The sequence below is a fragment of the Anomaloglossus baeobatrachus genome, chromosome 1 (assembly GCF_048569485.1).
Source record: "Anomaloglossus baeobatrachus isolate aAnoBae1 chromosome 1, aAnoBae1.hap1, whole genome shotgun sequence".
Lineage (NCBI taxonomy): Eukaryota > Metazoa > Chordata > Amphibia > Anura > Aromobatidae > Anomaloglossus > Anomaloglossus baeobatrachus.
The window spans coordinates 25,963,584-25,988,071 of NC_134353.1; the positions used below are offsets into that span (position 1 = coordinate 25,963,584).

At 53.6% G+C, this 24,488-nt stretch overlaps 1 protein-coding gene across 2 annotated transcripts in view; it reads left to right on the forward strand.

Annotated features, from left to right (window-relative positions):
* Positions 1–24,488, forward strand: part of ZNF638 (zinc finger protein 638) — a 423,199-nt gene that overhangs the window by 258,427 nt on the left and 140,284 nt on the right. The gene's annotated exons all lie outside the window — the stretch shown is intronic.

The following is a 24,488-nucleotide window of genomic DNA, read 5'->3' on the forward strand; positions in this document are numbered from 1 at the left end:
CACAGGACAGTGTTCTGTTCTCGTCCTCCGACTCCATTTCCCTGCTGCAGGCGGTGGATGCTCTAAGAGCAGAAGGAGTGGTGATCCCTGTCTCCCCTCAGGAACGAGGGCGAGGGTTTGTACTCCAATCTCTTTGTGGCTCCAAAAAAGGACGGTTCCTTCCGTCCCGTTCTGGTCCTGACACTGCTCAACGAGCATGCGAACGCCAGGCGGTTCCGGATGGGATCCCTCCGATCCGTCATTACCTCAATGTCTCGAGGAGACTTCCTTGCCTCAACAGACGTCAAAGATGCCTATCTCCACGTGCCAATTGCTACGGAGCACCAACGTTTTCTACGTTTTGTGATAGGAGACGAACATCTTCAGTTCGTAGCTCTGCCATTCAGTCTGGCGACAGCCCCACGGGTGTTCACCAAGGTCATGGCAGCAGTGGTAGCAGTCTTGCACTTTCAGGGACACCCGGTGATCCCGTACTTGGACGATCTACTCGTCAAAGCACCCTCCCTCGAGGCATGCCAACGCAGCCTGAATGTTACGCGGGAGACTCTCCACTTTCGGGTGGATCATCAATTTGGCAAGGTCAAATCTGTCCCCGACTCTATCACTAACGTATCTCGGCATGGAGTTTCATACTCTATCAGCAAGAGTGAAGCTTCCGCTGAACAAGCAGCGTTCACTGCTGACAGAGGTGCAGTCTCTCCTTCAAGGCCAGTCGCACCCCTTAAGGCGCCTCATGCACTTCCTAAGGAAGATGGTGGCAGCCATCGAGGCAGTTCTCTTTGCGCAGTTTCATCTGCGCCAACGGCAATGGGACATTCTCCGCCAATGGGACGGGCAGTCAACCTCCCTGGACAGGGAAGTCTCCCTTTCCCAGACGGCCGAGGACTCTCTGCTATAGTGGCTTATTCCCACCTCATTGTCATAGCCCCCATCCTGGGCAGTGGTCACGACAGATACGAGTCTGTCAGGGTGGGGAGCAGTTTGTCTCCGCCACATGGCTCAGGGGACGTGGACTCAGCAGGAGTCCACCCCTCAGATCGATGTTCTGGAAATCGGGGCAGGGTATCTTACCCCATTAGCCTTCCAGAAGTGGCTAGAAGGAGAGCAGATCCGAATCCAGTCGGACATCTCCACAGCGGTGGCATACATCAACCACCAAGAAGGGACGCGCAGTCAGCAAGCCTTCCAGGAAGTCAGGCGAATCCTCATGTGGGTGGAGGACACAGCATCCACCATATCCGCAGTTCACATCCCGGGCGTAGAATTCTGGGAAGCAGACTTCCTCAGTCGCCAGGGTATGGACGCGGGGGAATGGTCCCTTCACTCGGACGTGTTTCAGGAAATCTGTTGCCGCTGGGGGGTGCCGGACGTCGACCTAATGGCGTCTCGGCACACCAACAAGGTCCCGGCATTTATGGCACGATCGCGCGATCACGCGATCACAGAGCTCTGGCGGCAGACGCCTTAGTGCAAGATTGGTCGCAGTTCCGGCTCACATATGTGTTTCCACCTCTGGCACTCTTGCCCAGAGTACTGCGCAAAAAATCAGATCCGATTGCAGCCGCGTCATACTCGTCGCACCAGACTGGCCGAGGAGATCGTGGTACCCGGATCTGTGGCATCTCACGGTCGGCCGACCGTGGTCACTACCAGACCGACCAGACTTACTGTCCCAAGGGCCGTTTTCTCCATCGGAATTCTGCGGCCCTGAACCTGACTGGGTGGCCTTTGTGTCCTGGATCCTAGCGTATTCAGGATTATCCCAAAGGGGTCGTTGCCACCATGAGACAGGCTAGGAAGCCCACGTCTGCTAAGATCTACCACAGAACGTGGAAGTTTTTCTTAATCTGGTGCTCTACTCAGGGAGTGTCTCCCTGGCCATTTGCATTGCCTACTTTTCTTTCCTTCCTACAATAGGAGTTAGAAAAGGGCTTGTCACTCGACTCCCTCAAAGGGCAAGTCTCAGCACTATCCGTGTTTTTTTCAGAAGCGTCTAGCACGTCTTTCTAAGGTGTGCACGTTCCCGCAGGGGGTTTGTCATATCGTACCCCCGTACAAGCGGCCGTTAGATCCATGGGATCTGAACAGGGTTCTAGTTGCTCTCCAGAAGCCGCCTTTCGAGCCTCTGAAGGAAGTTCCTTTTTCTCGCCTGTCACAGAAGGTGGCGTTTCTCGTTGCGTTCACATCGCTTCGGCGAGTGTCTGAGCTGGCAGCTCTGTCTTCCAAGGCTCCCTTCCTGGTGTTTCACCAGGACAAGGTAGTGCTGCGCCCCATTCCGGAGTTTCTCCCTAAGGTCGTATCCTCGTTTCATCTTAATCAGGATATCTCCTTACCGTACTTTTGCAATCATCCGGTTCACCGGTATGAGAATGATTTACGTTTGCTAGATCTGGTGAGAGCACTCAGAATCTACATTTCCCGCACGGCGCCCATACGCCGTTCCGATGCACTTTTTTTTTTGTCCTTGTCGCTGGTACGCGCAAGAGGTTGCAGGCTTCTAAAGCCACCCTGGCTCGATGGATCACAGAACCAATTCTGGAAGCCTACCGTTCTGCAGGGCTTCCGGTTCTTTCAGGGCTGAAAGCCCATTCAACCAGAGCCATGGGTGCGTCCTGGGCACTACGACACCAGGCTTCGGCGCAACAGGTGTGCCAGGCAGCTACCTGGTTGAGTCTGCACATTTTTCACCAAACATTCTCAGGTGCATACCTATGCTTCGGCGGATGCCAGCTTAGGTAGAAGAGTCCTGCAGGCGGCAGTGATTTCCCCGTAGGGGAGGGCTGTCTTGCAGCTCTAACATGAGGTATTTATTTACCCACCCAGGGACAGCTTTTGGACGTCCCAATCGTCTGGGTCTCCCAATAGAGCGCTGAAGAAGAAGGGAATTTTGTTACTTACCGTAAATTCCTTTTCTTCTAGCTCTTATTGGGAGACCCAGCACCCGCCCTGTTGTCCTTCGGGATTTTTTTGTTGTTTGCGGGTTCACATGTTGTTCATGTTGAACGGTTTTTCAGTTCTCCGATGTTACTCGGAGTTAATTTGTTTAAACCAGTTATTGGCTTTCCTCCTTCTTGCTTTGGCACTAAAACTGGAGAACCCGTGACACCACGGGGGGGTATAGCCAGAAGGGGAGGGGCCTTGCACTTTTTAGTGTAGTGCTTTGTGTGGCCTCCGGAGGGCAGTAGCTATACCCCAATCGTCTGGGTCTCCCAATAAGAGCTAGAAGAAAAGGAATTTACGGTAAGTAACAAAATTCCCTTCTTTATTTCGGGCGCGGCTGGGACTTGTGGTGCGCCGGGGACTTCCGCGCCGACCAAGGCTTATATGCCGGCCGCGCTTATCACTCGAGTCCCCGGCTTGCGCGGCCTAGTCTCACTTCGTTTCCGCCCACAGACCTGCCAGTCAGGGTAGGGGCGTGACGCTGCACAGCACGGCAGCGCTGAGAGCTGGAGTATGCTTTGCATACTCCACCCCTCTCACTGTGTGCACTGTGAAACCGGCAGCGCTGAGAGCTGGAGTGTGCTTTGCATACTCCACCCCTCTCACTGTGTACACTGTGAAGCCGGATTCCCGCACTTTCTCAGGCACGCCCACGGCTTCCTCCTCTACACAGGACGCCGGCAGCCATTCTTGTCAGTGTTTTCTGTAGCGACAGAAGAGACAAGTTTAGGAATCCCTGGCAGGGATTCGGATAGTCACACAACCGCTGTGACCAGGCGTTAAGCAGCACCTGTGGGGCTGACTCCACTAGTGCCGAAGTGCACATATACATATATGCTTATTCACTATGCATTGCACTGTTTAGCTGCATTTTTGTATATACCCTCCTTGATTGTGCGGAGGACATAACAGCATATTGTCTGTGTAAATCAGAGGTGCAGAAGCACATGTTTTCTATGCAGCCGGTACAGCATGTACGGCTATATGGCCGGCAGTGTACATAGACCCCCATTGTATACTACGGAGTCTCTGCTAATCGTCCAGGACATGGGGACGGAGCCTGCAGTATTTACTGACAGATTTTCTGAGACTATGGCTATGATACTAGAAGCCTTGCAGTCCAGACAAGTCTCTCAAATCCATGGCCACTGTTCATTCATTATCCATGGTCCCCCTCAGTGGGAACAACTTTGAGCTCCGAGGGTGTCATGTGCTTCCCAGAGTGACGGCTCTGACACGGACGACAGTCCCAGACAGCCTGAGAGGCTCACTATGAGCGGCCCTCGACTTCATCACACTAGTCAGGGTCCCAGCAAGCGGTCTCTCTGTGTGATGTGGCGGAGGTAGCTGCTCAAGATCTAATCCTGAGAATCTGGATACACCTGATGGTGACGCCATAGTCAATAATCTCATAGCGTCCATCAATAGAATGTTAGTTATTTCTCCCCCAGTGGAAGAGTCAGCTTCATAGCAGGAGAAATTCCATTCACGTATCCCAAGCGTAAATTAAATACTTTCTTCGTCGCTCCATTGGGAGACCCAGACGATTGGGTGTATAGCTACTGCCTCCGGAGGCCACACAAAGCATTACACTAAAAAGTGTAAGGCCCCTCCCCTTCTGGCTATACACCCCCAGTGGGATCACTGGCTCACCAGTTTTCGGCTTTGTGCGAAGGAGGTCAGACATCCACGCATAGCTCCACTGTTTAGTCAGCAGTAGCTGCTGACTATATCGGATGGAAGAAAAGAGGGCCCATATGGGGCCCCCAGCATGCTCCCTTCTCACCCCACTGGTGGTTTGTAAGGTTGAGGTACCTATTGCTGGTACGGAGGCTGGAGCCCACATGCTGTTTTCCTTCCACATCCCCCTGAGGGGCTCTGAGGAAGTGGGATCTTACCGGCCCCAAAGCCCTGAGGCCGGGCTCCATCCACAGACCCATTGAACCTGCTGGATGTGGAGCGGGAGTGCCGTTCAGGGACATGGCCCTGCACCATTCAGGTACTCTGTGTCCCCGTACACACAGGCACAGCACACTCCAGACTTGCTGGGTGTGCTAGTGCGCCGGGGACAGTAAAGGGTTACAGTCACTGCAGCCTAGCTGAGTGACTTTATTTATAGGGAACTACCGCGCCGGACGCTCCGGGAGCGGCGGCGCGGCTGGGACTTGTAGTGCGCCGGGGACTTAGCGCCGACCGCGCTTTTACGGCGGCGGCGCTTATAAATCCAGTCCCCGGCTTTTGCGGCCTAGCTCCGCTTCGTTCCCGCCCCCACCCTGTCAATCAGGGTAGGGGAGAGACGCTGTACAATCAGCAGCGCCGAGGGCTGGAGCCTTATTTACATGCTCCAGCCCTCTCACTGGACACTGTGGGACGCCGGTTTCCCGCTCTGACTAGGGGCACGCCTACGGCCCGCCCCTACTCACACGAGCTGGAGAAGGACGCCGGCAGCCATTCCTGCAGTCCGAGCTGAGAGAACGGACTCTGGGCAACCAGGCACAGGACTAGGGCGACCACACACCCGCTTATAGGCGGGCGGTAAGCGGCACCTGAAGTGCTGACACTAAATACCGCAGTTTGTCCATTTGTATTTTATGCTTACACTGCATAGGTCGCTATTTTTGGCTATATGCCCTCTTAGATGGCGACACATCAGCAGCAGGAAAGCAGGGGTGCTAAGGCACAGGCTTTCTATGCTGCTTGTATTGCATGTACTGAGGTGTTCATGTGTATTTATGCTTGTATGCTGTACACCGCACTGTACGGTCACTAGTCTTGGCTATATTCGCCATAGAATGGCTAGACTACAGCAGCAGAAAAGCAAGGGTGCTGAGGCACAGGTTTTTTTCTATGCTGCTTGTTTTGCAGGGGTTGCAGTGTTCATTTGTACTTATGCTTGTATGCTATACATTGCACTGTATGGTCGCTATTCTGGGCTATATTCCCCTAGATGGCTACACAACAGCAGCAAAAAAGCAAGGGTGCCAAGGCACAGGCTTTCTATGCTGCTTGTACTGCATGTGCTGCAGTGTTCATTTGTACTTTATGCTTGTATGCTATACATTGCACTGTACGGTCGCCATTCTTGGCTCTATAAGTCGGCAGCAGCATATAAGCAACACAGGCTTTCTATGCTGTTTTTACTGCATGTGATACTGTTCCACGGCACTGAACCCCATTGTGTGCAATGCTCCCCTGTAGCACTTGGTCAGCCGGGGTCTCTACTTGACGTGGCCAAAAGAACCACCTCTCAACCCTGTCCAAGGACAGGGACGGAGTTGCGATGGGATAGAGACTTGCAGTCCGGACAGGCCATGGGCAATCTGGAGCATTGCTCCCTGGCCACCCTCATTTGGAATAAAATCGGTGCTCCGGGGGGGGTCCCAGGACGACTCTCTGTATGATGAGGCAGACGTAGCTCATCAGGACTTTGATCCTGACACCGCTCTCACTCCGGATACACCGGATGGTGACGCCATAAGGAATGATCCTATAGCGTCCATCAATGGAATGTTGGATCTTTTCTCCCTCAGCTCCCCCAGCGGAGGAGTCAGCTTCACAGCAGGAGAAGTCCCATTTCAGTAGCTCAAACGTATATTGAGTATTGTTCTCGCCACGCTGACTTCAGAGAAGCAGTCCAGGAACACCACGCTTCCCAGATAAGCGTTTTCTCCAAACGTATTAAGGATACACGTTATCCCTTTCCCCCTGACGTGGTCAAGCGCGGGACCCAGGGTCCAAAGGTGGATTCTCCAATCTCCAGGCTTGCGGCTAGAGCCATAGTTGCAGTGGAGATGGGACTTCACTTACAGATGCCATTGACAGACAGATGGACTCTGGTTGAAATCTGTCTATGAGGCTATCGGCGTGTCGGTTGCTCCGGCATTCACAGCCGTATGGGCACCCTAAGCTTTTCAGCTGTTCTTGCGCAGCTGGTCTTGAGCACATGTACATCTGTGCCGCAGGGGCGTCCGTAACCTCGCAATGTCTGCATTGCGACTTACCCTATTAATGCTGTCCTGGAAGGACAGTCGAGGTTTCGGTCCTTCCCAGGCTCGGGCAGGTCCCAATTGTCCTCGTCCAAAAGGGCTGAAAAGCCTCAGAGGGGCTCAGCTTCCGGCCGGGCTCAATCACGCCCAAGGTAGGCAGCCGGAGGAACCGCTACCAAGGCGGTCTCCTCATGACTCTCAGCTCTCTCATCTCTCCGCATCCGCGGTTGATGGCAGACTCGCTCGCCTTTGGCGACATTTAGCTGCCACAGGTCACAGACCGGTGGGTGAGGGACAGTGTGCCCACGTGCACAGGACAGAGTTCTGTTCTCGTCCTCCGACTCGATTCTTCAGAACGTCCCCACCTCCCCACCGAGCAGATGCTCTTCTGCGGGCAGAAGGAGTGGTAATCCCGGTTCCTCTTCAGGAACAAGACACGGTTTTCCTCCAAGCTGGTTGTGGTGCCAAAAAAGGATGGCTCTTTCCGTTCCGTTCTGGACCTAAAACTGCTCAACAAGCACGTGGAGGCCAGGCGGTTCCGGATGAAACCCTCCGCTCCGTCATTGCCTCAATGTCTCAAGGAAATTTCCTAGCATCAATAGACATCAAAGATGCTTATCTCCACGTGCCGATTGCTACAGAGCACCAATGTTTTTCTACGTTTCGTGATAGGAAACGACCATCTTCAGTTCGTAGCTCTGCCATTCGGGCTGGCGACAGCCCCACGGGTGTTCGCCAAGGTCATGACGGCAGTGGTAGCAGTCTTGCACTCACAGGGACACTCTGTGATCCCTTACTTGGACGATCTACTTGTCAAGGCACCCTCTCAAGAGGCATGCCAACTCAGCCTGAATGTTGCGCTGGAGACTCTCCAGACGTTCGGGTGGATCATCAACTTCTCAAAGTCAAACCTGTCTCGACCCAATCACTAACGTATCTTGGCATGGAGTTTCATACCCTCTCAGCGGTAGTGAAGCTTCCGCTGGACAAGCAGCGGTCACTACAGACTGGGGTGCAGACTCTCCTTCAAGGTCAGTCGCACTCCTTAAGACGCCTCATGCACTTCCTCGGGAAGATGGTGGCGGCAATGGAGGCGGTTCCGTTTGCGCAGTTTCATCTGCGTCCACTTCAATGGGACATTCTCCGCCAATGGGACGGGAAGTCAACATCCCTGAACAGGAAAGTATCCCTTTCACAGACGGCAAGGACTCTCTGCAAGGGTGGCGTCTTCCCACCTCATTATCACAGGGAAGATCCTTCCTACCACCGTCTTGGGCGGTGGTCACGACAGACGCGAGTCTGTCAGGGTGGGGAGCGGTTTTTCTCCACCACAGGGCTCAGGGTACGTGGACTCAGCAGGAGTCCACCCTTCAGATCAATATTCTGGTAATCAGAGCAGTGTATCTTGCCCTACTAGCCTTCCAGCAGTGGCTGGAAAGAAAGCAGATCCGAATTCAGTCGGACAACTCCACAGCGGTGGCATACATCAATCACCAAGGAGGGACACGCAGTCGGCAAGCCTTCCAGGAAGTCCGGCGGATTCTGATGTGGGTGGAAGCCACGGCCTCCACCATATCCGCAGTTCACATCCCCGGCGTAGAAAACTGGGAAGCAGGCTTCCTCAGTCGCCAGGGCATGGACGCAGGGGAATGGTCCCTTCACCCGGACGTGTTTCAGGAAATCTGTCGCCGCTGGGGAAGGCCGGACGTCGACCTAATGGCGTCCCGGCACAACAACAAGGTCCCAACCTTCATGGCACGGTCTCGCGATCAAAGAGCGCTGGCGGCAGACGCCCTAGTGCAAGATTGGTCGCAGTTCCGGCTCCCTTATGTGTTTCCACCTCTGGCACTCTTGCCCAGAGTGCTACGCAAGATCAGATCCGATTGCAGCCGCGTCATACTCGTCGCCCCAGACTGGCCGAGGAGGGCGTGGTACCCGGATCTGTGGCAGCTCACGGTCGGCCAACCGTGGGCACTACCAGACCGACCAGACTTACTGTCCCAAGGGCCGTTTTTTCCATCGGAATTCTGCGGCCCTGAACCTGACTGTGTGGCCATTGAGTCCTGGATCCTAGCGTCTTCAGGATTATTCCACGGGGTCGTTGCCACCATGAGACAGGCTAGGAAGCCCACGTCCGCTAAGAACCACAGACCGTGGAGGATATTCTTATCCTGGTGCTCTGCTCAGGAAGTGTCTCCCTGGCCATTTGCATTGCCTACCTGTCTTTCTTTCCTGCAATCTGGGTTAGAAAAAGGTTTGGCGCTCGGCTCCCTTAAAGGTCAGGTATCGGCGCTATCCGTCTTTTTTCAGAGGCGTTTGGCACGCCTTCCTAAGGTGCGCACGTTCCTACAGGGGGTTTGCCATATCGTTCCCCCGTACAAGCGGCCGTTAGATCCATGGGATCTGAACAGGGTACTAGTTGCCCTCCAGAAGCCGCCCTTCGAGCCTCTGAGGGAGGTTTCACTTTCTAGACTATCCCAGAAAGTGGCTTCTCTGGTAGCGATCACATCTCTTCGGAGAGTGTCTGAGCTGGCAGCGCTGTCATCCAAGACTCCCTTCCTGGTCTTCCACCAGGACAAGGTAGTGCTGCGCCCCATTCAGGAGTTTCTCCCGAAGGTGGTATCCTCTTTTCATCTTAATCAGGATATCTCCTTGCCTTCCTTTTGTCCTCATGCAGTTCATCGGTATGAGAAGGATTTACATTTGTTAGATCTGGTGAGAGCACTCAGAATCTACATTTCCCGCACGGCGCCCTTGCGCCGTTCGGATGCACTCTTTCTCCTTGTCGCTGGTAAGCGCAAAGGGTCGCAGGCTTCTAAGGCCGCCCTGGCTCGATGGATCAAAGAACCAATTCTTGAAGCCTACCGTTCTGCTGGGCTTCCGGTTCCATCAGGGCTGAAGGCCCATTCAACCAGAGCCGTGGGTGCGTCCTGGGCATTACGACACCAGGCTACGGCTCAACAGGTGTGCCAGGCAGCTACCTGGTCGAGTCTGCACACTTTCACCAAACATTATCAGGTGCATACCTATGCTTCGGCGGACGCCAGCCTAGGTAGAAGAGTCCTGCAGGCGGCAGTTGCCTCCCCGTAGGGGAGGGCTGTCTTTGCAGCTCTAACATGAGGTATTTCTTTACCCACCCAGGGACAGCTTTTGGACGTCCCAATCGTCTGGGTCTCCCAATGGAGCGACGAAGAAGAAGGGAATTTTGTTACTTACCGTAAATTCCTTTTCTTCTAGCTCCTATTGGGAGACCCAGCACCCGCCCTGTTTCCTTCGGGATTTTTGGGTTGTTTCGGGTACACATGTTGTTCATGTTGAACGGTTTTTCAGTTCTCCGATGTTACTCGGAGTGAATTTGTTTAAACCAGTTATTGGCTTTCCTCCTTCTTGCTTTTGCACTAAAACTGGTGAGCCAGTGATCCCACTGGGGGTGTATAGCCAGAAGGGGAGGGGCCTTACACTTTTTAGTGTAATGCTTTGTGTGGCCTCCGGAGGCAGTAGCTATACACCCAATCGTCTGGGTCTCCCAATAGGAGCTAGAAGAAAAGGAATTTACGGTAAGTAACAAAATTCCCTTCTTCCTTGACCACCCTGACTTTACACAGGCAGTCCAGGAACACCACGCTTATCCAGTTAAGCGCTTCTCCAAACGGCTGAGGATACACGTTATCCCTACCCCCTGACGTGGGCAATGGCTGGACCCAGTGTCCCAAGGGGCATCCTCCAATCTCCAGCTTGCAGCTAGATTCATAGTTGCAGTGGAAGATGGGGCTGCACTTAAAGATGCCACTGACAGACAGAGGGATCTCTGGTCGAAATCCATCTATGAGGCTATCGGCGCGCTGTTAGCTCCAGCATTCGCAGCCGTAGAGGCACTCCAAGCTACTTCAGCTTGTCTTACACAGATGGACACGGTCACACGTACATCTGTTCCGCAAGTGTCATCCTTAACCACTCAAATGTCTGCATTTGCGTCTTATGCGATTAATGCTGTCCTAGACTCTACGACCCGTACGGCAGTGGCGTCCGCTAACTCCGTGGTTTTACGCATAACCAGTTTGCCTTGTTCTGCTGACCGACTGTTTAGTGTGCGTGAGATGTAATCATTAAACAGTTCAAGAGTAAGGATTCTTCCTTACCTCAGCCCAGACAAAACAAACCCCAACATACCAAGGGACAGTCGGGGTTTTCGGTCTTTTCAAGGCTCGGGCAGGTCCCATTTCTCCTCGTCCAAAGAGGACTCAAAAGGATCAGAGGAGCTCAGTTTCTTGGCGGGCTCAGTCACGCCCAAAAAAGACAGCCTGAAAACCCGCTTCCAAGAGGCTTCCTCATGACTTGCGGCCTCCTCTCTCCGCATCCTCGGTCGGTAGCAGGCTCTCCCGCCTTAGCGATATTTAGCTGTCACAGGTCAAAGACCGTTGGGTGAGAGACATTCTGTCTCACGGGTACAGGATAGAGTTCAGTTCTCGTCCTCCAACTCAATTCTTCAGAACTTCTCCACCTCCCGACCGAGCCGATGCTCTTCTGCAGGCGGTGGGCACTCTAAAGGCACAACGAGTGGTGACCCCCGTTCCTCTTCAGGAACAAGGTCACGGTTTTTACTCCGAATTATTTGCGGTGCCAAGAAAGGACGAGTATTTCCGTCCCGTTCTGGATCTAACACGGCTCAACCAGCTCGTGAACACCAGGCGGTTCCGGATGTAATCCCCCCGCTCCGTCATCGCCTCAATGTTTCAAGGAAATTTCCTAACATCGATAGACGTCAAGGATGCTTATCCCCACGTGCCGATTGATCCAGAGCTCCAGCGTTTCTACGCTTTGTTATAAGACGCGAACACCTTCAGTTCGTAACTCTGCCTTCCGGCTGGCGATAGCCCCACGGGTCTTCGCTAAGGTCATGGCAGCAGTAGTACCAGTCCTGCAATCTCAAGGTCACTCTGTGATCCCGTATTTGGGAGATCTACTTGTCAAGGCACCCTCTCAAGAGGCATGCCAAAACAGCCTGAACGTTGCGCTGGAGACTCTCCAGAGTTTCGGGTGGATCATCAACTTTTCAAAGTCAGATCCGACCCCGGGCCAATCACTAACATATCTAGGCATGGAGTTTCATACTCTCTCAGCGATAGTGAAGCTTCCGCTAGACAAACAGCGTTCACTACAGACAAGGCTGCAATCTCTCCTTAGGATCAGTCGCACACATTGAGACGCCTCATGCACTTCTCACGTAAGATGGTAGCAATGGCGGCAGTCCCTTTCGCGCAGTTTCATCTGCGTCCACTACAATGGGACATTCTCCGCCAATGAGACGGGAGGTCGACGCCCATCGACAGAGACGTCTCCCTTTCTCAGGCGGCCAAAGAATCTCTACGGTGGTGGCTTCTTCCCACCTCATGGTCAGAAAAAAGGTCCTTCCTACCCCCATCCTGGGCGGTAGTTACGACAGGCACGAGTCTATCAGAGTGGGGAGCAGTTTTTCTCTACCACAGGGCTCAAGGTACGTGGATTCAGCAAGAGTCCACCCTTCAGATCAATGTTCTGGAAATCAGAGCAGTGTATCTTGTCCTACAAGCTTTCCAGCAGTGGCTGAAAAGCAAGCACATCCGAATTCAGTCGGATATCTCCACAGCGGTGGCATACATCAACCACCACGGAAGAACACGCAGCCGGCAAGCCTTCCAGGAAGCCGGCGGATTCTGACGTGGGTGGAAGACACGGCATCCACCATATCCGCAGTTCACATCCCAGGCGTGGTAAACTAGGAAGCAGACTTCCTCAGTCGCCAGGGTATGGACGCAGGGGAATGGTTTCTTCACCCGGACGGGTTTCAGGAGATCTGTCGCCGCTGCGGGATGCCGGACGTCGACATAATGGCGTCACGGCACAACAACATTGTCCCGGCTTCATAGCACAGTCTCACGATCATCGAGCTCTGGCGGCGGACGCCTCAGTTCAACATTGGTCGCAGTCCCGGCTACCTTATGTGTCCCACCTCTGGCATTGTTGCCCAGAGTGCTGCGCAAGATCAAGTCCGACTGTCGCCGCGCCATCCTCGTCGCTCCAGATTGGCCGAGGAGGTCGGGGTTCCCGGATCTGTGGTACCTCACGGTAGGCCAACCGTGGGCACTACCAGACTGACCAGACTTGCTGTTTCAAGGGCCCTTTTTTCCATCTGAACTCTGCGGCCCTGAACATGACGGTGTAGCCATTGAGTCCTGGATCCTAGCGTCTTCAGGATTATCTCAGGAGTGGTTGTCACCATGACGCAGGCCAAGAAGCCAACGTCCGCCAAGATCTACCACAGATCGTGAAAGATATTCTTATCTTGGTGCTCTGCTCAAGGAGTTTCTCCCTGGCCATTTGCATCGCCTATTTTCTTCAGCGCTCTATTGGGAGACCCAGACGATTGGGGTATAGCTACTGCCCTCTGGAGGCCACACAAAGCACTACATTAAAAGTGCAAGGCCCCTCCCCCTCTGGCTATACCCCCCCCGTGGTATCACGGGTACTCCAGTTTTAGCTTTGTGTGCGAAGGAGGTCAGACATTCCATGCATAGCTCCACAGATTTTAGTCAGCAGTAGCTGCTGACTATTTCGGATGGAAGAAAAGAGGACACATATAGTGTCCCCAGCATGCTCCCTTCTCACCCCTGGATGGTGTTGTAAGGTTGAGGTACCTATTGCTGGTACAGGGCTGGAGCCTGACATGCTGTTTTCCTTCCACATCCCCTGGTAGGGCTCTGTGGAAGTGGGATCCTGCCGGCCTCTCAGCTCTGACGCCGGGCTCCATCCACAGACCCATTAGAACCTGATGGAGACGGAGCAGGAGTACGATCAGGGACAGGCCCTGCATCATACAGGTACTCTGTGTCCCCGGCAGGCACAGACACACTCCGGGCTGGCTGGGTGTTGTAGTGCGCCGGGGACCGCAACGTTGGAGTTAGTGTCCCTACAGATTACTGGGGGATTTTTTTGTGTATGGGAACGCAGCGCCGACCCCCTCTGGACCGGGCGGCGCTGCTGTGACTTGTGGTGCGCCGGGGAGCCGCCGTCCGCGCTTTTACGGCGGCGGCGGTTATAAATTGAGTCCCCGGCTTTTTGGGCCTAGGACGCCGGCAGCTCCGATTCGTTCCCGCCCCCACCCTGTCATTCAGGGTAGGGGAGAGACGCTGTTCGAGCAGCGACGAGGGCTGGAGCCTGATTTACATGCTCCAGCCCTCACACTAGGCACAGAGGGAAGCAGGCTTCCCGCTCTTAGCCAGGAACGCCCAGGGCCCGCCCCCCTTCTCTCTCAGGACGCCGGCAGCCATTACATGCAGTCTGGCTGGAGGAAGGACGCAAGGCTCTGGGAGACCTGGACTAGGGGCTATCTGGCGACCACACACCCGCTTTTTAAGCGGGCGGTAAGCGATTTTTCTGTGCTGGTCCCTCTAGTGCCTCACGGTGTATCGGTGTACTGTGTAGGATATAGAGATATTGTATTTCTTGCACTGTGAGGTCGCTTCTGGCTGCATCTCCCAGATCCCTCTGTGGAAGCAACAACATGCCATCCTCAAAACGCAAGGCTGCCAAGGCTAGGGCTGTGTATACTGCGTGTGCTGCATGTGGGGCTAATCTACCAGCAGGCTCCGATGACCCCCATTGTGTGCAATGCTCCGACCCGGTGCTGCTTCGCCAGCCGGAGTCAGGAGAGGTAGTGACCCAGGCTGAGACGCTTGTAAGTTCTGCCCCGGTGACAGGGACAGACTTTGCAGTTTTTGCGGATAATATGTCTGTGTCTATGGCAAAAATCCTTGAAACCTTGCAATCTATGCATGGGGCTCAGTCTTTGGGCACGGCGAGGCCTCTGTCCTCAGGTCCCCCTCACTTGGAATTAATCCAGCCCACAGGGGGGTCCCCGGCTTCACAGGCCGAGGATTATGACTCAGATGATAGCCCCAGCCACCCTAAACGAGCTCGCTGGGAAAGACCCTCGACGTCATCACACTGCTCAGGGTCTCAGCGCAATCAGTCTCTCTGTGATGTGTCTGATGAGAGTGATCAGGAATCCATTCCTGGAACCCCTCTCAACCTGGATACCCCTGATGGGGATGCCATGGTAAACGACCTTATCTCAGCCATCAATAGGCTGTTGGATATTTCTCCCCCAGCCCCTTCAGCAGAAGAGGCGGCTGCGGAGCAGGAGAAGTTTCGTTTCCTTTATCCCAAGCGTAAATTGAGTGCTTTGTTGGATCACGCTGACTTCAGAGAATCAATCCAGAAGCACGACGCTCACCCAGAAAGGCGTTTCTCTAAACGATCTAAAGATACGCGTTTCCCTTTCCCCCCTGAGGTGGTCAAGCGCTGGACACAGTGTCCAAAGGTAGACCCCCCGATTTCCAAACTCGCAGCTAGGTCCATAGTTGCAGTGGAGGATGGCGCTTCACTTAAAGATGCCAATGACAGACAGATGGACCTTTGGTTAAAATCTGTCTATGAAGCTATCGGCGCGTCGTTTGCTCCGGCATTCGCAGCCGTATGGGCACTCCAGGCTATTTCAGCTGGCTTAGCAAAAGTGGATGCTATCATACATCCAGCAGTGCCGCAAGTGGCGCACCTTACCACGCAGATGTCGGCGTTTGCGTCTTACGCTATCAATGCGGTCCTAGAATCTACCAGTCGCACCTCAATGGCGTCCGCCAATTCGGTAGTTTTGCGCAGAGCCTTGTGGTTAAAGGACTGGAAAGCAGATGCTGGTTCCAAAAAATGTTTAACCAGTTTGCCTTTATCTAGAGATAGACTGTTTGGCGAGCCATTGGCTGATATCATTAAGCAGTCCAAGGGTAAAGACTCCTCTTTACCACAACCCAGAACAACCAAACCTCAGCAGAAAAAGTGGCAGCAGAGGTTTCAGTCCTTTCGAGGTTCGGGCAAGACACCATTTACCTCGTCCAAAGGGACTCAGAAGACGCAAAGAAACTCAGATTCGTGGCGGGCTCACACGCGCCCCAAGAAAGCAAATGGAGGTACCGCTTCCAAAGCGGCTACCTCATGACTTCCAGCCCCCTCCCTCCGCATCGCCGGTCGGGGGCAGGCTCTCCCGCTTTTCCGGCATTTGGATGTCACAGGTCAAAGACCGGTGGGTGACGGACATTTTGTCTCGCGGGTACAGAATCGAGTTCAATTCTCGTCCTCCAGCTCGGTTCTTCAGAACCTCCCCACATCCAGACCGAGCAGATGCTCTGCTGCAGGCGGTGGACTCCCTAAGAGCGGAAGGAGTGGTGATCCCTGTCCCTCCTCAGGAACAAGGGCTAGGGTTTTACTCCAATCTGTTTGTGGTTCCAAAAAAGGACGGCTCGTTCCGTCCTGTTCTGGACCTAAAACGGCTCAACAAACATGTGCACGCCAGGAAGTTCCGGATGGAAACCCTGCGTTCTGTCATTGCCTCAATGTCCAGAGGAGACTTCCTTGCCTCAATAGACATCAAAGATGCTTATCTCCACGTGCCAATTGCTACAGAACATCAACGTTTTCTACGTTTTGTGATAGGAGACGACCATTTTCAGTTCGTAGCTCTGCCATTTGGTCTGGCGACAGCCCCACGGGTCTTCACCAAGGTCATGGCGGCGGTGGTAGCAGTCTTGCACTCTCAGGGACACTCGGTGATCCCTTACCTAGACGATTTATTGGTCAAAGCGCCCTCTCAAGAGGCATGTCAGCACAGCCTGAATGCTACGCTGGAGACCCTACAGTCTTTCGGATGGATCATCAACTTTCCAAAGTCGATCCTATCACCGACTCAATCAATAACGTATCTTGGCATGGAGTTTCATACTCTAGCAGCGATAGTGAAGCTTCCGCTGAACAAGCAGCGGTCACTACAGACAGGGGTGCAATCTCTTCTGCAGGGCCAGTTGCATCCCTTGCGGCGCCTCATGCATTTCCTAGGGAAGATGGTGGCAGCCATGGAAGCAGTTCCCTTTGCGCAGTTTCATCTGCGCCCACTTCAATGGGACATTCTCCGCCAATGGGACGGGAAGTCAACGTCCCTGGACAGGAAAGTCTCGCTTTCCCAGACGGCCAAGGACTCCCTACAATGGTGGCTCCTTCCCACCTCATTGTCTCAAGGAAGATCCTTCCTGCCCCCATCCTGGGCAGTAGTCACGACAGATGCGAGTCTGTCAGGGTGGGGAGCAGTATTTCTCCACCACAGGGCTCAGGGGACGTGGACTCCGCAGGAGTCCACCCTTCAGATCATTGTTCTGGAGATCAGAGCAGTGTATCTTGCTCTACTGGCCTTCCAACAGTGGCTGGAAGGAAAGCAGATCCGAATCCAATCGGACAACTCCACAGCGGTGGCATACATCAACCACCAAGGAGGGACGCGCAGTCGGCAAGCCTTCCAAGAAGTCAGGCGCATTCTAATGTGGGTGGAGGACAGAGCATCCACCATATCCGCGGTTCACATCCCAGGCGTAGAAAACTGGGAAGCAGACTTCCTCAGTCGCCAGGGCATGGACGCAGGGGAATGGTCCCTTCACCCGGACGTGTTTCAGGAAATCTGTCGCCGCTGGGGAGTGCCGGACGTCGACCTAATGGCATCCCGGCACAACAACAAGGTCCCGGCATTCATGGCGAGGTCGCGCGATCAAAGAGCTCTGGCGGCAGACGCCTTGGTTCAAGATTGGTCGCAGTTTCAGCTCCCATACGTGTTTCCGCCTCTGGCGCTCCTGCCCAGAGTGCTACGCAAGATCAGATCCGAGTGCAGCCGCATCATACTCGTCGCTCCAGACTGGCCGAGGAGGTCGTGGTATCCGGATCTGTGGCATCTCACGATCGGTCGACCGTGGTCACTGCCAGACCGACCAGACTTACTGTCCCAAGGGCCGTTTTTCCATCAGAATTCTGCGGCCCTGAACCTGACTGTGTGGCCATTGAGTCCTGGATCCTAGCATCTGCAGGATTATCTCAAGGAGTCGTTGCCACAATGAGACAAGCTAGAAAGTCGAATTCGGCTAAGATCTACCACAGAACGTGGAAGATTTTCTTATCCTGGTGCTCTGCTCAGGGAGTGTCTCCCTGGCCATTTGCATTGCCCAAGTTTCTTTCCTTCCTGCAATCGGGGTTAGAAAAGGGCTTGTCGCTCAGCTCCCTTAAAGGGCAAGTTTCGGCACTATCCGTGTTTTTTCAGAAGCGTCTAGCACGTCTTTCTAAGGTGCGCACGTTCCTGCAGGGGGTCTGTCATATTGTGCCCCCGTACAAGCGGCCGTTGGATCCATGGGATCTGAACAGGGTACTAGTTGCTCTTCAGAAGCCGCCCTTCGAGCCTCTGAAGGAAGTTTCCTTTTCTCGGCTGTCACAGAAAGTGGCGTTTCTTGTTGCGATCACATCGCTTCGGCGAGTGTCTGAGCTGGCAGCTCTGTCATCCAAGGCTCCCTTCCTGGTGTTCCACCAGGACAAGGTAGTGCTGCGCCCTATTCCGGAGTTTCTCCCTAAGGTCGTATCCTCTTTTCATCTTAATCAGGATATATCCTTGCCTTCTTTTTGTCCTCATCCGGTTCACCGGTATGAAAAGGACTTACGTTTGCTAGATCTGGTGAGAGCACTCAGAATCTACATTTCCCGCACGGCGCCCATGCGCCGTGCCGATGCACTTTTTGTCCTTGTCGCTGGTCCGCGCAAGGGGTTGCAGGCTTCTAAAGCCACCCTGGCTCGATGGATCAAAGAACCAATTCTAGAGGCCTACCGTTCTGCGGGGCTTCCGGTTCCTTCAGGGCTAAAAGCCCACTCAACCAGAGCCGTGGGTGCGTCCTGGGCATTACGTCACCAGGCTTCGGCTCAACAGGTGTGCCAGGCAGCTACCTGGTCCAGTCTGCACACTTTCACCAAGCATTATCAGGTGCATACCTATGCTTTGGCGGATGCCAGCTTAGGTAGAAGAGTCCTGCAGGCGGCAGTGACACCCCCGTAGGGGAGGGCTGTTTTGCAGCTCTAACATGAGGTATTTCTTTACCCACCCAGGGACAGCTTTTGGACGTCCCAATCGTCTGGGTCTCCCAATAGAGCGCTGAAGAAGAAGGGAATTTTGTTACTTACCGTAAATTCCTTTTCTTCTAGCTCTTATTGGGAGACCCAGCACCCGCCCTGTTGTCCTTCGGGATGTTTTTTTGTTGTTTGCGGGTACACATGTTGTTCATGTTGAACGGTTTTTCAGTTCTCCGATGTTATTCGGAGTTAATTTGTTTAAACCAGTTATTGGCTTCCTCCTTCTTGCTTTGGCACTAAAACTGGAGTACCCGTGATACCACGGGGGGGGGTATAGCCAGAGGGGGAGGGGCCTTGCACTTTTAATGTAGTGCTTTGTGTGGCCTCCAGAGGGCAGTAGCTATACCCCAATCGTCTGGGTCTCCCAATAAGAGCTAGAAGAAAAGGAATTTACGGTAAGTAACAAAATTCCCTTCTTTCCTTCCTTCCTACAATCTTGGTTGGAAAATGGTTGGTCGCTCAGCTCCCTTAAAGGACAAGTCTCAGCGCTATCTGTATTTTTTCAGAAACGCCTAGCCGACTTCCGCAGGTACGCACGTTCCTGCAGGGAGTTTGTCTTCTCATCACTCCGTACAAGCGGCCGTTAGAGCTCTGGAGTCTGAACAAGGTTCTAATGACTCTCTTGAAGCCGCCTTTCGAGCCTTTGAAAGTTGTTTCCCTTTTCCGTCTTTCACAGAAAGTGGCCTTTCTAGTAGCGGTCACGTCTCTTCAGAGAGTGTCCGAGCTAGCAGCGCTGTCATGCAAATCTCCATTCCTGGTCTTCACCAGGACAAGGGGGTTCGGCGTCCGATTCCGGACTTTCTCCCTAAGGTGGTATCCCACTTTCATCTCAATCAAGATATCACCTTACCTTCTTTGTGTCCTCATCCAGTCCATCAATTTGAAAAGGATTTGCATCTGTTGGATCTGGTGAGAGCACTCAGGATCTACATTCCCGCACGGCGCTCCTGTGCCGCCCGGATGCACTCTTTGTCCTTGTCGCTGGTCAGCGTAAAGGGTCGCAAGCTTCCAAATCCACCCTGACTCGGTGGATCAAGGAACCAATTCTTGAAACCTACCGTTCTGCTAGGCTCCCGGTTCCCTCAGGGCTGAATGCCCATTCTACCAGAGCCGTGGGTGCGTCCTGGGCATTACGGCACCAGGCTACGGCTCAGCAGGTGTGCCAGGCACCTACCTGGTCGAGTCTGCACACTTTTACCAAGCATTATCAGGTGCATACCTACGCTTCGGCAGACGCCAGCCTAGGTAGACAAGTCCTTCAGGCGGCAGTTGCCCACCTGTACGAAAGGGCTGTTTGACGGCCCTACCACGAGGTATTCTTTTACCCACCCAGGGACTGCTTTTGGACGTCCCAATTGTCTGGGTCTCCCAATGGAGCGACAAAGAAGAAGGGAATTTTGTTTACTTACCGTAAATTCCTTTTCTTCTAGCTCCAATTGGGAGACCCAGCACCCGCCCTGTTTTCTTAGGGTTTTTTTCGGTACACATGTTGTTCATGTGAATGGTTGCAGTTCTCCGATGTTTCTTCGGATTGAATTGGTCTTTAAACCAGTTATTGGCTTTCCTCCTTCTTGCTTTTGCACTAAACTGGTGAGCCAGTGATCCCACTGGGGGTGTATAGCCAGAAGGGTAGGGGCCTTACACTTTTGAGTGTAATACTTTGTGTGGCCTCCGGAGGCAGTAGCTATACACCCAATTGTCTGGGTCTCCCAATTGGAGCTAGAAGAAAAGGAATTTACGGTAAGTAAACAAAATTCCCTTCTTTCTGGCGACCGCCTGTTTGGCGAGCAATTGGATGAAATCATTAAACAATCCAAGGGAAAGGAATCGTCCTTGCCCCAGTCCAAACCCAACAGACCTCCACAAAGGAAGGTACAATCGAGATTTCGGTCCTTTCGGACCTCAGCCAAGTCTCAATTCACCTCGTCCAACAGGCCACAGAAGGGTCAGAGGAACTCTGACTCATGGCGGTCTAAGTCACGTCCTAAAAAGACCGCCGGAGGAACCGCTCCCAAAGCGGCCTCCTCATGACTTTCGGCCTCCCCAAACCGCATCCTCGGTCAGTGGCAGGCTCTCCCGCTTTTGCGACGCCTGGTTGCCACATGTCCAAGACCGATGGGTGAGAGACATTCTGTCTCACGGTTACAGGATAGAATTCCACTCTCGTCCTCCGACTCGTTTCTTCAGAACATCTCCGCCCCCCGAGCGAGCCGATGCTCTTCTTCAGGCGGTGAGCACTCTGAAGGCAGAAGGAGTGGTGATCCCTGTTCCCCTTCAGGAATGGGGTCAAGGTTTCTACTCCAACTTGTTTGTAGTGCCAAAAAAGGACGGATCTTTCCGTCCCGTCCTGGACCTCAAGCTGCTCAACAAACATGTGAACGCCAGGCGGTTCCGGATGGAATCCCTCCGCTCCGTCATCGCCTCGATGTCCCAAGGAGACTTCCTAGCATCAATCGACATCAGAGATGCTTATCTCCACGTGCCGATTGCACCAGAGCATCAGCGCTTCCTGCGTTTCGCCATCGGGGACGAACACTTTCAGTTCGTGGCGCTGCCCTTTGGCCTGGCGACAGCCCCTCGGGTCTTCACCAAGGTCATGGCAACAGTGGTAGCGGTCCTGCACTCGCAGGGACACTCGGTGATCCCTTACTTAGACGATCTCCTGGTCAAGGCCCCCTCTCAGGTGGCATGCCAACACAGCCTGAACATTGCTCTGGAGACTCTCCAGAGATTCGGGTGGATCATCAATTTCCCAAAGTCAAAATTGACTCCGACCCAATCGCTGACATATCTCGGGATGGAGTTTCATACACTCTCAGCGATAGTGAAACTTCCGCTGGACAAACAACGTTCACTACGGACAGGGGTGCAATCTCTCCTTCGAGCCCAGTCGCACCCCTTGAGACGCCTCATGCACTTCCTAGGGAAGATGGTGGCGGCAATGGAGGCAGTTCCATTTGCGCAGTTTCATCTGCGTCCACTTCAATGGGACATTCTCCGAAAATGGGACAGGAAGTCGACGTCTCTCGACAGGAACGTCTCCCTGTCTCGGACAGCCAAGGCCTCTCTTCAGTGGTGGCTTCTTCCCACGTCTTTGTCGAAGGGGAAATCATTTCTGCCCCCATCCTGGGCGGTGGTCACGACGGATGCGAGTCTGTCAGGGTGGGGAGCGGTCTTCCTCCACCACAGGGCTCAGGGTACCTGGACTCAGCCAGAGTCCTCCCTGCAGTGTATCTTGCCCTAAAGGCGTTCCAGCCGTGGCTGGAGGGCAGGCAGATCCGAATTCAGTCGGACAACGCCACGGCAGTGGCATACATCAACCACCAAGGCGGCACACGCAGTCGGCAAGCCTTCCAGGAAGTTCGGCGGATTCTGCTGTGGGTGGAAGCCACAGCCTCCACCATCTCCGCAGTTCACATCCCGGGCGTAGAAAACTGGGAAGCAGACTTTCTCAGTCGCCAGGACATGGATGCAGGGGAATGGTCTCTTCACCCAGAAGTGTTTCAAGAGATCTGTTGCCGCTGGGGGAAACCGGACGTCGACCTAATGGCGTCCCGGCATTCATGGCACGGTCTCAAGATCACAAAGCTCTGGCAGCAGACGCGCTAATTCAGGATTGGTCGCAGTTTCGACTGCATTATGTATTTCCTCCTCTGGCCCTACTGCCCAGAGTATTACGCAAGATCAGGTCCGACTGCAGCCGCGCCATCCTCATCGCCCCAGACTGGCCGAGGAGGTCGTGGTACCCAGATCTGTGGCATCTCACGGTGGGTCAACCGTGGGCACTGCCAGACCGACCAGACTTACTGTCTCAAGGGCCATTTTTCCATCTGAATTCTGCGGCCCTCAATTTGACTGTGTGGCCATTGAGTCCTGGATCCTAGTGTCTTCAGGGTTATCTCAAGAGGTCATTGCCACTATGAGACAGGCCAGGAAACCAACGTCCGCCAAGATCTACCACAGGACGTGGAGAATCTTCTTATCCTGGTGCTCTGATCAGGGTTTTATTCCATGGCCATTTGCCTTGCCCACTTTTCTGTCCTTCCTTCAATCCGGACTGGAAAAGGGTTTGTCTCTCGGCTCACTTAAGGGACAAGTATCGGCGCTATCTGTGTTTTTTCAAAAGCGTCTAGCCAGGCTTCCGCAGGTCCGCACGTTCCTGCAGGGAGTTTGTCACACAGTCCCTCCTTACAAGCGTCCGCTAGAACCTTGGGATCTGAACAGGGTGCTAACGGCTCTTCAGAAACCACCATTCGAGCCAATGAGAGAGATTTCTCTTTCACGCCTTTCACAAAAGGTGGTCTTCCTAGTGGCAGTCACATCACTTCGGAGAGTGTCGGAGCTGGCTGCACTGTCATGCAAAGCCCCCTTCCTGGTGTTCCACCAGGACAAGGTGGTTCTGCGTCCGGTTCCGGAATTTCTCCCTAAGGTGGTATCCCCTTTTCATCTTAATCAGGATATCTCCTTACCTTCTTTTTGCCCTCATCCAGTTCACCAATGTGAAAAGGATTTGCACTTGTTAGATCTCGTGAGAGCACTCAGGCTCTACATTTCACGCACGGCGCCCCTGCGCTGTTCTGATGCACTCTTTGTCCTTGTCGCTGGCCAGCGTAAGGGGTCGCAGGCTTCCAAGTCAACCTTGGCTAGATGGATCAAGGAACCGATTCTTGAAGCCTACCGTTCTTCTGGGCTTCCGATTCCTTCAGGGCTGAAAGCCCATTCTACCAGAGCCGTAGGTGCGTCCTGGGCATTGCGGCACCAGGCTACGGCTCAGCAGGTGTGTCAGGCGGCTACCTGGTCGAGTCTGCACACTTTTACAAAACACTATCAGGTGCATGCATATGCTTCGGCAGATGCCGCCCTAGGTAGGCGAGTCCTTCAGGCGGCAGTTGCACACCTGTAAGAAGAGGCCGTTTTTTCGGCTCTTTTTATCGAGGTATTCTTTTACCCACCCAGGGATTGCTTTTGGACATCCCAATTGTCTGGGTCTCCCAATGGAGCGACAAAGAAGAAGGGAATTTTGTTTACTTACCGTAAATTCCTTTTCTTCTAGCTCCTATTGGGAGACCCAGCTCCCGCCCCTGTTCCCTTCGGGCTGTTGTTTTTTTGTGTACACATGTTGTTCATGTTCATTGTTCTTTGGTTCATGGTTCAGTTCTCCGAACACCCTTCAGATTGAATTTACCTTAGACCAATTTATAAGTTTCCTCCTTCCTGCTTTGGCACCAAAACTGATGGGCCCGTGATGCACGGGGGGTGTATAGGCAGAAGGGGAGGGGCTTTACACTTTTAAGTGTAATACTTTGTGTGGCCTCCGGAGGCAGAAGCTATACACCCAATTGTCTGGGTCTCCCAATAGGAGCTAGAAGAAAAGGAATTTACGGTAAGTAAACAAAATTCCCTTCTTTCAATGGCTTCCGTCCAATGACTGCAGATTTCTGAGGTTGGGTCTTGGTCGTAAATCTGATCATCAGGGCAGATTAGGGAGCCTGGCAGGGCTGGATGTGGTTAGCTTATGATGTACTCATCACTTGGTCTTCT